General features: G+C 41.2%; 1 protein-coding gene across 1 annotated transcript in view; it reads right to left on the bottom strand.

The window, feature by feature from the left end:
* The window catches only part of sema6bb (sema domain, transmembrane domain (TM), and cytoplasmic domain, (semaphorin) 6Bb), a 289,413-nt gene that overhangs the window by 109,826 nt on the left and 162,440 nt on the right, over positions 1–17,147 (bottom strand). The gene's annotated exons all lie outside the window — the stretch shown is intronic.

A 17,147-nucleotide genomic window follows, 5' to 3' on the forward strand; every position in this document is an offset into this window, starting at 1 on the left:
AATATTGAAGTCCAGGTGATAAGTGGACAATGTTATATTCCGGGTGATTTCTGAGAGAGAGGCACTAATATCCGGAAACCTCCCGGAATAATCGTTGGGGTCGGCAATTTAGCAGCTGAGCCACATCAGAGTGATCAAAGGGCCGCATGCGGCTCCGGAGCCGCGGGTTGCCGACCCCTGAAATAGAGGGACACGGGAGCTGTACCTTAGAGCGTAGGGCGAGACTGTGGCTAAGTGTGCAGCTTAATGCGTTCTCCTCATGAACTGAATGTGTGTGTAAATGGGCGAATGTGGAAATACTGTCAAAGCGCTTTGGGCTCCTTAAAAAGGGGTAGAAAAGCGCTATACAAGTACAACCCATTTACCATTTAAATTGAACTCTGTCTCTGCATGGTTCCTTGCTTCTTGTCTGTTTAATAGATGTCATCAGTGTTTGAACCTGACACAGGGCACATTTTTTTGCGTTGAAAAAATCCGGAGGCACATCACCGGCAGAAATCATTAAAAAACAAAACTCAGTGGACAGTAAAATGTTGTTGTCGCAATGGCTGGATATGACTTTAAACCATAACCAACCATGCATACCTGTCACATCACACCGTGACTTATTTTGAGTTTTTGGCCGTTTTCCTGTGCGTAGTGATTTAGTTCTTGTCTTGCGCTCCTATTTTGGTAGGCTTTTTCTCTTTGTTTTGGTATTTTTCTGTAGCAGTTTCATGTCTTCCTTTGAGCGTTATTTCCCACATCTGCTTTGTTTTCCATCTTAAAGATCTAAAAAAAAATATTTGGGAATGTCCGGCGGGGCAGATTGAAAAGCTCAACGGGCTGCATTCAGCCCCCAGGCCTTAATTTGCCCAAGTCGGACTTATAGCCGTGCTGTAATGAACTCTGCTTACCAAAGTCGTACTAAAACATTTTGATGGATTTTTGAGCGCCGTGTTAATGTTCTATATTTTCAATGGAACATATAAAATGTTTGTGTTGTTAACTTGAGTAGTATTGCCATCTTAGAGCAGTCTACACGTATTTCTTATGTTTGACTGCCATCTACTGGTCACACTTATCAATACACCATACACTAAATAAAATAGCTTCGAGGCCGGTAAGCAAAACCAGAATTTTTCTGTACATTAGGCGCACCGGGTTGTAAGGCGCACTGTCGAGTTTTGAGGAAAAAAACCAGGATTTTCGGTGCGCCTTATAGTCTGGAAAATACGGTATGTATGTTTAAATTGTTTTTTTAATATTTTATCAAGACACGGATGGATGGATGGACAAGCGAGGTCCCTGATTTGTGTCGATATCGGTATCGGCTACTTGAGGCAGCAAAATCATTTTTGTATCAGAAGTGAAAAAGTTGTATCGGGACGGCCCTAATATTTAACAATTCAACACATTTCATTTATATTAAACAGAAACAAAGAATGCATTAAGCTGCTTTAGCCATGTTTTGAATTGTTGGTCGCATTTTAAAATTGTTGGCCCTGCGATGAGGTGGCGACTTGACCAGGGTGTAACCCGCCTTCCGCCCGAATGCAGCTGAGATAGGCTCCAGCACCCCCCGCGACCCCAAAAGGGACAAGCGGTATAAAATGGATGGGATGGATAACGAGCTAGCTAACGCAAGCTTTTCCTAAGCTACACCAAAGCCAGAGAACAGACTTCAATAAAATTTCTATTGTCATAACGAGGACTATGGTGTGGTTTATATTCCCGGAATGCAAAGGAATTGGACCGGACAAGGCGTAAGGTAAAGACATGTTTAATCCATCCATCCATCCATCCATCCATCTTCTTCCGCTTATTCGAGATCGGGTCGCGGGGGCAGCAGCCTAAGCAGGGAAGCCCAGACTTCCCTCTCCCCAGCCACTTCGTCTAGCTCTTCCCGGGGGATCCCGAGGCGTTCCCAGGCCAGCCGGGAGACAGTCTTCCCAATGTGTCCTGGGTCTTCCCCGTGGCCTCCTACCGGTTGGACGTGCCCTAAACACCTCCCTAGGGAGGCGTTCGGGTGGCATCCTGACCAGATGCCCGAACCACCTCATCTGGCTTCTCTCGATGTGGAGGAGCAGCGGCTTTACTTTGAGTTCCTCCCGGATGGCAGAGCTTCTCACCCTATCTCTAAGGGAGAGCCCCGCCACACGGCGGAGGAAACTCATTTCGGCCGCTTGTACCCGTGATCTTATCCTTTCGGTCATGACCCAAAGCTCATGACCATAGGTGAGGATGGGAACGTAGATCGACCGGTAAATTGAGAGCTTTGCCTTCCGGCTCAGCTCCTTCTTCACCGCAACGGATCGGTACAACGTCCGCATTATTGAAGACGCCGCACCGATCCGCCTGTCGATCTCACGATCCACTCTTCCCCCACTGGTGAACAAGACTCCTAGGTACTTGAACTCCTCCACTTGGGGCAGGGTCTCCTCCCCAACACGGAGATGGCACTCCACCCTTTTCCGGGAGAGAACTATGGACTCGGATTTGGAGGTGCTGATTCTCATTCCGGCCGCTTCACACTCGGCTGCGAACCGATCCAGTGAGAGCTGAAGATCCCGGCCAGATGAAGCCATCAGGACCACATCATCTGCAAAAAGCAGAGACCTAATCCCGTGGCCACCAAACCGGAACCCCTCAACGCCTTGACTGCGCCTAGAAATTCTGTCCACAAAAGTTATGAACAGAATCGGTGACAAAGGACAGCCTTGGCGGAGTCCAACCCTCACTGGAAACGTGTCCGGCTTACTGCCAGCAATGCGGACCAAGCTCTGGCACTGATCGTACAGGGATCGGACCGCCATAATAAGACAGTCCGATACCCCATACTCTCTGAGCACTCCCCACAGGACTTCCCGAGGGACACGGTCGAATGCCTTCTCCATGTCCACAAAGCACATGTAGACTGGTTGGGCAAACTCCCATGCACCCTCAAGAACCCTGCCGAGAGTATAGAGCTGGTCCACAGTTCCACGACCAGGACGAAAACCACACTGTTCCTCCCGAATCCGAGGTTCGACTATCCGGCGTAGCCTCCTCTCCAGTACACCTGAATAAACCTTACCGGGAAGGCTGAGGAGTGTGATCCCACGATAGTTGGAACACACCCTCCGGTCCCCCTTCTTATTCTATTACTATGAAAAAGTGCAAACAAAAGGCGCGCACAAGGCGGAGAACAAACTTGGCTAAGAAAACAAAAACTAGTACAAAGGAAGAACTATGAACATAAAAACGAAAGACACTAACTGTGGTATTAATAAACAAAAACTTACTTGTGGTGACGTGAGCAGGGCAGCATGAACTATGACATGATACAGGTATGAAACAGAGTGTAGAGTACAGAGTACAGTGAAGTGAAGTGAATTATATTTATACAGCGCTTTTTCTCTAGTGACTCAAAGCGCTTTACATAGTGAACCCCAATATCTAAGTTACATTCAAACCAGTGTGGGTGGCACTGGAAGCAGGTGGGTAAAGTGTCTTGCTCAAGGACACAACGGCAGTGACTCGGTTGGCAGGAGCGGGAATCGAACCTGCAACCCTCAAGTTGCTGGCTCGGCCACTCTACCAACCGAGCTAAACCGCCCCACAGTGATGTCGCCAGGCCGACTACCTGGCAACTACAGGCTTAAATAATGGTGACATGATTAACACAGGTGCGTGAGTCCTAAATAAATCAGGTGTGTGAGTCCAAATGAATCGGGTGAATTAATTGGTTGTCACGGTGACAAAAAGAGTGCACAAAGAGTCCAAAACCTAAACAGAACATAACTAAACCAAACGTGACCACCTATTGCATTTCATGAATGATTACAGAAGGATTAGACAATTTCAGAAAACTACATTAGTCATGTTTTCAACTGTTGGTTATATTTTATTGCTTTTTGGAACAAACTAACCAAAGCAGCAGCTTTTTTACTATTATTACTTTTAGCTCGCCCCTCCAATTCAAAATTGCCTCATTATCTCCCCTATACTTTAGATCTAAATTAGCATTTTTACAAGATCACCACCCTCCTATTCCAAGATTGAAAGTGTAAGCGCACCAAATAATGATTATTAAATAGAAGAGAGTGCTTATCTAGACACTTAAGCAGTATCACAAGCCCTTCATTGAAAAGACACGTGGGACAGGATGGGCAAGGAAACTACTTTATTACAAACGTGGATGAAGATGTGTAATATTTATATATAATCAAAAAAAAAGCCTAAAACAAAAGGTAAAAACAAAAGGTAAAGATTGTATTTCAGGGACTGACCAATTCTTAATAAAAGGCAAAATGTTTGTTAAAAGTACTTCTCAGTTTCTTTTTGTCAGACCAGATTTAGGTTATTATAGATGAGATCAGAGATATCAGTTTTGCTAATATTCCGATATTGTCCAACTCTTAATTACCGATTGCGATATCAACCGATACCAATATATACAGTGGTGGAATTAACACATTATTATGCCTAATTTCGTTGTGATGCCCCGCTGGATGCATTAAACAATGGAACAAGGTTTTCCAAAATAAAGCAACTCAAGTTATGGAAAAAAAAAATGCCAACATGGCACTGCCATATTTTTTTTTTTTAACATGCCTCAAAAAAACAGCTTGGAATTTGGGACATGCTTTCCTTGAGAGAGCATGAGGAGGTTGAGAAGGGCGGGGTTGGGGTTGAGGTGGTGGTGGGCAGGGGTAGAGGGTAGTAGTGGGTGTATAATGTAAAGTCCCGGAAGAGTTAGTGCTGCAAGGGATTCTGGGTATTCTGGGTATTGCTAACGATGGATTCTGATGCGTCATCTATGTTGCTGCTCCTCGATCTTAGCGCTGCTTTCGATACCGTCGATCATAATATTTTATTAGAACGTATCAAAACACGAATTGGAATGTCACACTTAGCCCTGTCTTGGTTTAACTCTTATCTTACTGATAGGATGCAGTGTGTCTCCCATAACAATGTGACCTCGGACTACGTTAAGGTAACGTGTGGAGTTCCCCAGGGTTTGGTCCTTGGCCCTGCACTCTTCAGCATCTACATGCTGCCGCTAGGTGACATCATACGCAAATACGGTGTTAGCTTTCACTGTTATGCTGATGACACCCAACTCTACATGCCCCTAAAGCTGACCAACACGCCGGATTGTAGTCAGCTGGAGGCGTGTCTTAATGAAATTAAACAATGGATGTCCGCTAACTTTTTGCAACTCAACGCCAAAAAAACGGAAATGCTGATTATCGGTCCTGCTAGACACCGAACTCTATTTAATAATACAACTCTAACATTTGACAACCAAACAATTAAACAAGGCGACACGGTAAAGAATCTGGGTATTATCTTCGACCCAACTCTCTCCTTTGAGGCACACATTAAAAGCGTTACTAAAACGGCCTTCTTTCATCTCCGTAATATCGCTAAAATTCGCTCCATTCTGTCCACTAAAGACGCCGAGATCATTATCCATGCGTTTGTTACGTCTCGCCTCGACTACTGTAACGTATTATTTTCGGGTCTCCCCATGTCTAGCATTAAAAGATTACAGTTGGTACAAAATGCGGCTGCTAGACTTTTGACAAGAACAAGAAAGTTTGATCACATTACGCCTGTACTGGCTCACCTGCACAGGCTTCCTGTGCCCTTAAGATGTGACTTTAAGGTTTTACTACTTACGTATAAAATACTACACGGTCTAGCTCCATCCTATCTTGCCGATTGTATTGTACCATATGTCCCGGCAAGAAATCTGCGTTCAAAGGACTCCGGCTTATTAGTGATTCCCAAACGGTAACAGTTCGAGATGCTACCTCAGTAGAAGCATTTAAGTCTCACCTTAAAACTCATTTGTATACTCTAGCCTTTAAATAGACTCCCTTTTTAGACCAGTTGATCTGCCATTTCTTTTCTTTTTCTTCTATGTCCCACTCTCCCTTGTGGAGGGGGTCCGGTCCGATCCGGTGGCCATGTACTGCTTGCCTGTGTATCGGCTGGGGACATCTCTGCGCTGCTGATCCGCCTCCGCTTGGGATGGTTTCCTGCTGGCTCAGCTGTGAACGGGACTCTCGCTGCTGTGTTGGATCCGCTTTGGACTGGACTCTCGCGACTGTGTTGGACCCATTGTGGATTGAACTTTCACAGTATCATGTTAGACCCGCTCGACATCCATTGCTTTCCTCCTCTCTAAGGTTCTCATAGTCATCATTGTCACCGACGTCCCACTGGGTCATTATTGTCACCGACGTCCCACTGGGTGTGAGTTTTCCTTGCCCTTATGTGGGCCTACCGAGGATGTCGTGGTGGTTTGTGCAGCCCTTTGAGACACTAGTGATTTAGGGCTGTATAAGTAAACATTGATTGATTGATTGATTTGTTCTGTTGTGTTACGGTGCGGACATTCTCCCGAAATGTGTTTGTCATTCTTTTTTGGTGTGGGTTCACAGTGTGGCGCATATTTGTAACAGTGTTAAAGTTGTTCATACGGCCACCCTCAGCGTGACCTGTATGGCTGTTGACCAAGTATGCATTGCATTCACTTGTGTGTGTGAAAAGCCGTAGATATTATGTGAAAGGAAGTGCCTTTAAGGCACACCCCCGATATTGTTGTCGGGGTGGAAATCAGGAGAAATTCGGGAGAATGGTTGCCCCCGGGAGATTTTCGAGAGGACACAGAAATTCGTGAGTCCCCCGGGAAAATTGGGCGGGTTGGCAAGTATGACTGGGAGACGCAACTGCTCTGTACTTTTCCCTACGTCCGTATACCACTGCGTACAGCGCCGTTTTAAAAAGTCATACATTTTACTATTTAAAACCCGATAATTTCCGATATCGCATTTTAAAGCATTTATCGGCCGAAAATATCAGCATTCCGATATTATCAGACATCTCTATCTCTAACCATCTGTCAGTCATTTACGATTTGGTTTCGCTTCAACGAAAAGGCTAACCTTGCATGATGTTGCTGAACGTAATGTTAGCGCTGTAGCTCGCGTCGCTATGCTATTGATGCTAGCATGTGCGTCCTGTCCTGGCCCATTTTTTTTTTTATGTCAAGTTGTTGTGTGTGATATACCTACTCAGTGGCCTAGTGGTAAGAGCAGGGGCCACCAGGTCACCCGTAACGACCAGATGAGTCGCCCGCTGGCCTGTTGTAAAAATATCTCAAATAGCAGCACTTACCAGTGAGCTGCCTCCATTTTTAAAATTTTATTTATTTACTAGGAAACTGGTCTCGCTTTGCTCAACATTTTTAATTCTAAGAGAGACAAAACTCAAATAGAATTTGAAAATATTTTAAAGACTTGGTCTTCACTTGTTTGAATAAATTCATTTATTTTTTTACTTTGCTTCTTAAAACTTTCAGAAAGACAATTCTAGAGGAAAAAATACAACCTTAAAAATGATTTTAGGATTTTTAAACATATACATTTTTACCTTTTAAATTCCTTCCTCTTCTTTCCTGACAATTTAAATCAACGTTCAAGTACATTTTTTTTTTTAATTGTAAAGAATAATAAATACATTTTAATTTAATTCTTCATTTTAGCTTCTGTTTTCTGACGAAGAATATTTGTGAAATATTTCTTCAAACTTACTATGATGAAAATTCAAAAAAAATATTCTGGCAAATCTTGGACATCCGTAGAATCAAATTTAAATCTTATTTCTTTTGAAAATGTTTTTAATTGTATTTTTGTTCCGGAAAATCTAGAAGAAATAATGATTTGTCTTTGTTAGAAATATAGCTTGGTCCAATTTGTTATATATTCTAATAAAGTATAGATTGGATTTTAACCTATTTAAAACATGTCATCAAATTTCTAAAATTAATCTTAATCAGGAAAAATTACTAATGATGTTCCAAAAATTATTTTTTAAATTTTTTTTCAAAATGATTCAAATTAGCTAGTTTTTCCTCTTCTTTTTTTCGGTTGAATTTTGAATTTTAACGAGTCGAAATTTTCTTTTTTTTCCGTGTTTTCTCCTTTTAAGTGTTTTTTCATCATTTATTCCTTACAAAAAAACCTTCCGTAGAAGGAAAAAAAAATGTACGACGGAATGACAGATAGAAATACCCTTTTTTATATATATATTTATCTGTTTCTCTATATATTTATTGTGAGAAATCATTAAGATGATCAGTGTTTCCACAAAGATAAATATAATTAATTAATAATAATAACATAGAGTTGAAGGTAAATTGAGCAAATTGGCTATTTCTGGCAATTTATTTAAGTGTGTATCAAACTGGTAGCCCTTCGCATTAATCAGTACCCAAGAAGTAGCTCTTGGTTTCAAAAAGGTTGGTGACCCCTGGGTTAGAGATCGGTAGTTTGTGAGTTCAAACCCCAGCCAAGTCATACCAAAGACTATATAAATGGGACCCATTACCTCGCTGCTTGGCACTCGGCATTAAGGGTTGGAATTGGGGGTTAAATCGCCAAAAATGATTCCCGGGCGTGGCCACGGCTGCTGCTCACTGCTCCCCTCACCTCCCAGGGGGTGAACAAGGGCATGGGTCAAATGCAGAGGACAAATTTCACCACACTGAGTGTGTGTGTGACAATCATTGGTACTTTAACTTTAACTCAATATGATTTCTATGAAGTTTGACAAGTGCAGAATGACAGTGTTCATGTAAAAAGTGGATAGACTGCACAATAACGCTTTTTTTGGAGACAGACTGTAAGAGGCAGAGGCGACTTCCTGCTTCATGGAGGATGATTAACAGGCGGCGTTAAGATTCCTAGAGGGAATATGTTTCCCATCGATAGCGCCGTGACTCAAACATTACGTAAGTTCCTGTCTTTCCACTTGTATCACACTTTGTTAAAAAAAAAAAAAAAATGGTTTGTATTTTCCTAACTGTAAATATACGATTCATACTGTTTATCAAAATGACTGCCGGGGGGGGGGGGGGCGAAAAGGAGTCTTACAACAATAAAGATAGTCTGAATAAACATTACACATCCGCTATATCATCACGCTATCACTGTAAAAATATTGCTTTGTGATTCCCACCATTAGAGAACTTTAAACACAATATGAGAAGTCCCAAAAAAAAAAAGAAGAGGTTTTTATATATTCTTTGTAATTTGCTTTTAAACAACACAATATTATCATTGACAAAGTTACTACCTTTGCTATAAAATAAAAGTAAAGTTAAAGTACCAATGATTGTAACACACACACACTAGGTGTGGCAAAATTATTCTCTGCATCTAACCCAGGGGCGCTCACACTTTTTCTGCAGGCGAGCTACTTTTCAATTGACCAAGTCGAGGAGATCTACCTCATTCCTATTTATAATTTATATTTATTTATTTATGAAAGAGACATTTTTGTTAACAAGTTAATGGTGTTTAATGATAATACAAGCATGTTTAACACACATAGATTCCTTTCTTTCATGAAGACAAGAATATAAGTTGGTGTATCACCTGATTCTGATGACTTGCATTGATTGGAATTAGACAGTGGTGCTGATAACGTCCGCATTTTCAAATGGAGGAAAAAAAAAGTCCTCCTTTCTGTCCAATACCACATGAAAGTGGTTGGATTTGGCATCTCATTTGTCCAACTTGCATACTCGTTTTTAAACACTTTGTTATGAGAGTAGCATATGTGTGTGGCCCTTTAATGTCTGGCAGCAGGTGAGTGACGTCAGTGAGTGTGCGGGTGGGCAAGCAAGGGAGAAAGCGGTTGCTGAGGGCGGGGGAGAAATACATTGGCATCAAACTCCGTAGCTTGCTAGCTTGTGCACGCTAGCTTTCTGAGACTCTTATTTTGTTAGCACAGGCAGGATGAAACAGGTCTTTTATGGTGAAGACAGGAAGTGTGCAGTCGGTCTTTAGAGTTTTGACAGTAGGTACGGAGTCTCTAGAAATAAAATGTGTTTCTCTGCGTCCGCCCTGTTAGTGATTTTTTTCTTAAATATGAGCTCGCAGCAGCCAGCGTCATCTCACAAGATCCTCGGGTGCCGAGAATGTCAAACAACTGACGAAAGTGAAGTCTTGGTATGATTGATGATTGCTCATTTTTATGTCTATTTTTTAATGCCTGGCTTGAGATCGACTGACACACCCTCCGAGATCGACCAGTCGATCGCGATCGACGTAATGGGCACCCCTGATCTAACCCATCACCCTTGATCACCCTCTGGGTGGTGAGGGGAGCAGTGAGCAGCAGTGGTGGCCACGCCCGGGAATCATTTTTGGTGATTATTTGGTGACAATACAGTACATGTTATATTCAATGACTTCACATGATATAAATACTGCGATGAGGTGGCGACTTGTCCAGGGTGTACACCGCCTTCCGCCCGATTGTAGCTCAGATAGGCACTAGCGCCCCCCGCGACCCAAAAGGGAATAAGTGGTAGAAAATGGATGGGATGGATGATATAAATAAGATGGTTTCGTCTCTAAACAAATGAATACAAATATTAACAATAATAATAATAATAATAATAATAATAATAATCCGGCTTGTTAGTGATTCCCAAAGCCCAAAAAAAGTCTGCGGGCTATAGAGCGTTTTCATTTCGGGCTCCAGTACTCTGGAATGCCCTCCCGGTAACAGTTCGAGATGCCACCTCAGTAGAAGCATTTAAGTCTCACCTTAAAACTCATTTGTATACTCTAGCCTTTAAATAGACTCCCCTTTTAGACCAGTTGATCTGCCGTTTCTTTTCTTTTTCTTCTATGTCCCACTCTCCCTTGTGGAGGGGGTCCGGTCCGATCCGGTGGCCATGTACTGCTTGCCTGTGTATCGGCTGGGGACAACTCTGCGATGCTGATCCGCCTCCGCTTGGGATGGTTTCCTGCTGGCTCCGTTGTGAACGGGACTCTCGCTGCTGTGTTGGATCCGCTTTGAACTGGACTCTCGCGACTGTGTTGGATCCATTATGGATTGAACTTTCACAGTATCATGTTAGACCCGCTCGGCATCCATTGCTTTCCTCCTCTCCAAGGTTCTCATAGTCGTCATTGTCACCGACATCCCACTGGGTCATTATTGTCACCGACAATAATGACCCTCAAATGTTGCCCACATTTGAGGTCCTCTCCAAGGTTCTCATAGTCATCATTGTCACTGGTGTCCCACTGGGTGTGAATTCTCCTTGCCCACTGGGTGTGAGTTTTCCTTGCCCTTATGTGGGCCTACCGAGGATGTCGTGGTGGTTTGTGCAGCCCTTTGAGACACTAGTGATTTAGGGCTATATAAGTAAACATTGATTGATTGATTGATTGATAATGAGAATTATTGTAATATTTACAGTGCATCCGGAAAGTATTTAAGAGCGTTTCACTTTTTCCACATTTTGTTATGTTACGGCCTTATTCCAAAATGGAATACATTCATTTTTGTCCTCAAAATTCTACCAAAAGTACCCCATATTGACAATGTGAAAAAGTTTTTTTTTTTTTTTAATTCCACATGGACCGTATTTTCCGGACTATTATGCCAACTTAAAATCCTTTTTTTCCCCCTCAAAACTTGACAGTGCGCCTTATAACCCGGTGTGCCTAACAAAAGGAATAAGTTTGGTTGAGCTTACTCACTTCGAAGCTATTTTATTTGGTACATGGTGTAATGATAAGTGACCAGTAGATGGCAGTCAAACATAAGAGATAAGTGTAGACAGCCCTATGATTGCAATATGTCTCAAGTAAACAACACGGACATTTGGAATATTCCATTGAAAATACAGAACAATACACACGGCGCTCAAAAATCTATCAAAATGTTTTAGTACGACTTTGGTACGCTATGAAGCCGCGCCGCTTGATGAATTATTGACGCATGCTGCTCCGTTATTGAATAAAGTAAAATCTGAACGTCATTAAAACAGTCAGCTCCATCTGATGATACTTCTTCCGCTCCTGTCCTTGCACGCTACACGGCTACAACAAAGAAGACGGGGAGAAGACGCTGCCGAAGGCGAGCCACGTAAATAAGACCGCCCACAAAATGGCGCATCCTGAAGAGATTATCAGAAAGCGGCTTGAACATCATCTGTAAAATATGATCTATGCAACATTTTGACCAAAGAACCACCATTACATGTTATGTAGACCTCAAGAAAGTCTTTTACATTTCGAAAGAAATACAAATAACATGACCCCTTTAATTTGCCTTACAATCCGGTGCGCTTTATATATATGAAAAAAAAGATACAAAAAATAGACCATTTATCGGCGGTGCGCTTTATAATCCGGTGCGCCCTATGGTCCGGAAAATACGGTACATGATTTTTCATAGCCTCGATGCACCTCTGGCAGTAATCGTAGTTTAACCCATTCCTCTTTGCAGCACCGTTCAAGCTCCATCAAATTGGATGGGAATGCATTGGTTTTCATCCAGGATGTGTCTGTACTTTATTGCATTCGTCCTTCCCTCTATCCTGACGAGTCTTTAGCTCCTGCCTCTTAAAAACAACCCCACATCATGATGCTGCCACCACCATGCTTCACTGTAGGGATGGTATTGGTTGGTATCGCCTCATCAAAACCAGATAATTTAGTTTCTCATGGTCTGAGAGTCTTACAGGTGCATTTTGCCAAACTTTTAACGAAGAAATGGCTTCTGTCCGTACAGGCCTGATTGAGGGATAGTTGTCCTTCTTGAAGGGTCTTCTCTGCACAGAGGAATGATGTCGCTCTGACAGAGTGACCATTGGGTTTTTAGTCAGCTCTCTGACTACACTAAGATGAATGAAGCATCCTGGATGAAAACTAATGCTTCCCATCCAACCTGATGGAGCTTGAAAGGTGCTGCAAAGAGAAATGGGTGAAGCTGCCAAAAGAAAGGTAAAGCAAGCTCGGGGCATCGTATTCAAAAAGACTCGAGGCTTCAATTACTGCCAAAGGTGCATCAGTATTGAGTTAAAGGTCTGAATAATTATGTGCGTGTGATTGTTGAGTTTTCTATTTTTAGTGACATTTGCAAAATAAAAAAAATAAAACTTAATTGTCATTATGGGGGTATTGTGTGTAGAATTTTGAGGAGAAAAATGGATGTATTCCATTTTGGAATAAAGCTGTAACAAAACAGAATGTAGGAAAAGTGAAGCGCTCTTAAATACTTTCCTACAGTCAAGCACTTAAAACATTCGTAAAGTATGATAGTCAAATGTGATTTTAACTGAAAAATTCAAATAAATATATTTGCAAAAAAACAAAAAAAATTAGCGAGTAATTAGGATATGTAATTAATTAATCTCTTCTTTAATTCCACCAAAAAAAAATAGCAGGAAAACACTCAACTTGAGATATTTTCATTTCTATGTACCACATTATTCATTACGATAGGTATTTAAACAAAACGAGTAGCTTTAGCAAGTCATTTGTTGTTGTTTTTTAACAGACTTGAACAGATGCAGTCTTTTTTATTTAGTAAAATAAAACACCAGGTCTATATAAAGTGTAGAGCAACAAAAAAAGGAAAACACTATTATGAGCAATAACTATTAAATAAATGTTCAACTTGTTGCTTTTCCTCTGCTTCGGATGATATAAAATAAATAAAACATACCAATCATTTTGACTTTCCTTACTGTCAATCACAAGTTCATGATGAATATTTGAGTATACTATATTATATATTTCATATAATGAATCCTATTTCTTCTACTTAGAGTTGCTAACATCACCGCCTAAATTTCGTGACGGAGTGGGACTTCTTTTTTGCCGAAATAAAAACAAAAACCGGTAAAGTTGGCACGTGGTGTAAATCGTAAATAAAAACAGAATAAAATGATTTGCTAATCCTTTTCAACTTATATTCAATTGAATGGACTGTAAAGGCAAGATATTTAATGTTCGAACTGAGAAACTTCACTTTTTTATTGCAAATAATCATTAACTTAGAATTTAATGGCAGCACTACATTGCAAAAACTTGGCACAGGGGCATTTTTACCACTGTGTTACATGGCCTTTCCTTTTAACAACACTCAGTAAACGTTTGGGAACTGAGGAGACCAATTTTTGAAGCTTTTCAGGTGGAATTATTTCCCATTCCTGCTGTTAAACAGTACGGGGTCTCCGTTATTATTTTACGCAACACATTTTCAATGGGAGACAAGTCTGGACTACAGGCAGGCCAGTCTAGTACCCCCACTCTTTTACTATGAAGCCACACTGCTGTAACACGTGGCTTGGCATTGTCTTGCTGAAATAAGCAGGGGCGTACATGATAACGTTGCTTGGATGGCAACTTATGTTGCTCCAAAACCTGTATGTACATTTCAGCATTAATGGTGCCTTCACAGATGTGTAAGTTACCCATGTTTGGGCACTAATACACCCCCATACCATCACAGATGTTAGCTTTTGAACTCTGCACCTATAACAATCCGGATGGTTCTTTTCATCTTTGTTCCGGAGGACACAACGTCAACAGTTTACAAAAACAATTTGAAATGTAGACCCGTCAGACCACAGAACACTTTTCCACTTTGCATCAGTCCATCTTAGATGAGCTTGGGCCAAGCCAAGCCGGTGGTGTTTCTGGGTGTTGTTGATAAATGGCTTTGGCTTTGCATAGTAGAGTTTTAACTTGCACTTACAGATGTAGTGACAAACTGTAGTTACTGACAGTGGTTTACTTAAGTATTACTGAGCCCGTGTGGTGATTTCCTTTCAACACTGATGTCGCTTTTTGATGCAGTACCGCCTAAGGGATCGAAGGTCCGTAATATCATCGCTGACGTGCAGTGATTTCTCCAGATTCTCTGAACCTTTTGATAATATTACGGACTGTAGATGGTGAAACCTCTAAATTCCTTGAGAAAAATTGTTCTTAAACTGTTCGACAATTTGCTCCCACATTTGTTTACAAAGTGGTGACCCTCGACCCATCCTTGTTTGTGAATGTCTGAGCATTTCATGGAAGCTGCTTTTATACCCAATCATGGCCCCCACCTGTTCCCAATTAGCCTGTTCACCTGTGGAATGTTCCAAATAAGTGTTTGATGAGCGTTCCTCAACTTTCTCAGTCTTTTTTGCCACTTGTGCCAGCTTTTTGGAAACATGTTGCAACCATCAAATTCCAAATGAGCTAATATAAGCAAAAAATAACCAAGGTTTCCAGTTCGAACGATACGTATCTTGTCTTTGCAGTCTAATTAATTGAATTTTAGTTGAATAGGATTTGCAAATCATCGTATTCTGTTTTTATTTACGATTTAGACAAAGTTTTTTTTATCATCTTTAAGCTGCATCGCAGTAGTGTTGTCGGGCACAACAACCCCTGATTTCCACAGGACGCGTCACAAATCTGATTTTACACTTTGCAACGTCCTAATGGGCAGGGACTGACATAAAGGAAATTTATCAAAGGTTTTCAGACGTTATTTCGCCTTGTTGACCCAATTGCTGATTCTGGAGGTCCAAAATTAAAGATTATACAGGCATATCCCGGGCAGCTATGTGCACATAAGGGGGTTCTGTGTCTAATGCCAGCTGATACAGGGGCCGGGGAAACAGGGGCTTGGTTCATGGGAGTTGTGTGTGTCATCCAGGGATGATGTTACTGTTGTGTTGTTGTTTGCTAAAAAAAAAAAAAAATAAATAATTTGTTGTCTCGTCGTCTTGCAAGGCAAAACTGGTCGTCTTTTTTTACAAGTCAAGACACTTCCATCACAGACACGCCCGCCTGCGGGTATTGATGGATGGCTAAACTCGAGACGTTCCTAAGTGTGGACTTCAGTGTTAACTTTATCACATAATTATGCGCGAAGTCACGAAGTGTCGGAAAATCGTGCCATTTTGCTGCCCGGACGGCAGATGGCGCTGCTGGTCGGCGGCGATTAAGCAACGTGGGCGTGATGCGTCCTGAAGAAATCAGGGGTTAGAGGGCGAGACAACTCGCAGGCATACAGAAACAGCAACGTTAGAGATTAAAAATGTGATTAACCCAATTAACAAAACATAACACACTTAGTATGACTAATTAATGATTCGCAATTAACATGATAATTTGACATCCCTAATAAAACTTATAGCAACTAGAGCAGAGGTCGGCAACCCAAAACGTTGAAAGAGCTATATTGGACCAAAAAAACAAAAAAAATAATTTATCTGGAGCCGCAAAAAAATTAAAACGCTATGTATCAGTCTTACAATGAAGGCAACACAAGACAAAAGTGTTTATATTAGCTATGATAGCCTACTATCAAAATGACTTTAAAAGTCTTATATAAGTGTTATAATGAAGACAACAAATGACGTAAGTGTCTATATTTGCTAAAATAGCCTACTATCAAAATGATTTCAAAAGTCCTATATAAGTGTTATAATGAAGACAACACATGACGTGTCTATATGAGCTATAATAGCCTACTATCAAAATGACTTTAAAAGTCTTGTATAAGTGTTATAATGAAGACAACACATGATGTAAGTGTCTATATTTGCTAAAATAGCCTACTATCAAAATGACTTTAAAAATCTTATATGAGTGTCATAATGAAGACAACAAATGACATAAGTGTCTATATTCGCTAAAATAGCCTACTATCAAAATGACTTTAAAAGTTTGTATAAGTGTTATAATGAAGACAACAAATGACGTAAGTGTCTATATTTGCTAAAATAGCCTACTATCAAAATGACTTTAAAAGTCTTGTATAAGTGTTATAATGAAGACAACACATGATGTAAGTGTCTATATTTGCTAAAATAGCCTACTATCAAAATGACTTTAAAAATCTTATATGAGTGTCATAATGAAGACAACAAATGACATAAGTGTCTATATTTGCTAAAATAGCCTACTATCAAAATGACTTTAAAAGTCCTATGAGTGTCATAATGAAGACAACAAATGAAGTGTCTATATTCGTTAAAATAGCCCACCCCCACCCAATTTCTGCCGCTTATTCCCGTTCGGGGTCGCGGGGGGCGCTGGCGCCTATCTCAGCTACAATCGGGCGGAAGGCGGGGTACACCCTGGACAAGTAGCCACCTCATCGCAGGGCCAACACTGACAGACAGACAACATTCACACACTAGGGCCAATTTAGTGTTGCCAATCAACCTATCCCCAGGTGCAAAAAAAAAAAAAACATACTAAAACAAAAAAAATGTTTTTTCCCCCCCATCTTTTTCCATTTTCAATCCTTTTTTAAAAAATGTTCCAGGGAGCCACTGGGGCGGGTTGCTGACCCCCGGA

This window comes from Nerophis ophidion, linkage group LG26 (genome assembly GCF_033978795.1).
Source record: "Nerophis ophidion isolate RoL-2023_Sa linkage group LG26, RoL_Noph_v1.0, whole genome shotgun sequence".
In the NCBI taxonomy this organism is placed as follows: domain Eukaryota; kingdom Metazoa; phylum Chordata; class Actinopteri; order Syngnathiformes; family Syngnathidae; genus Nerophis; species Nerophis ophidion.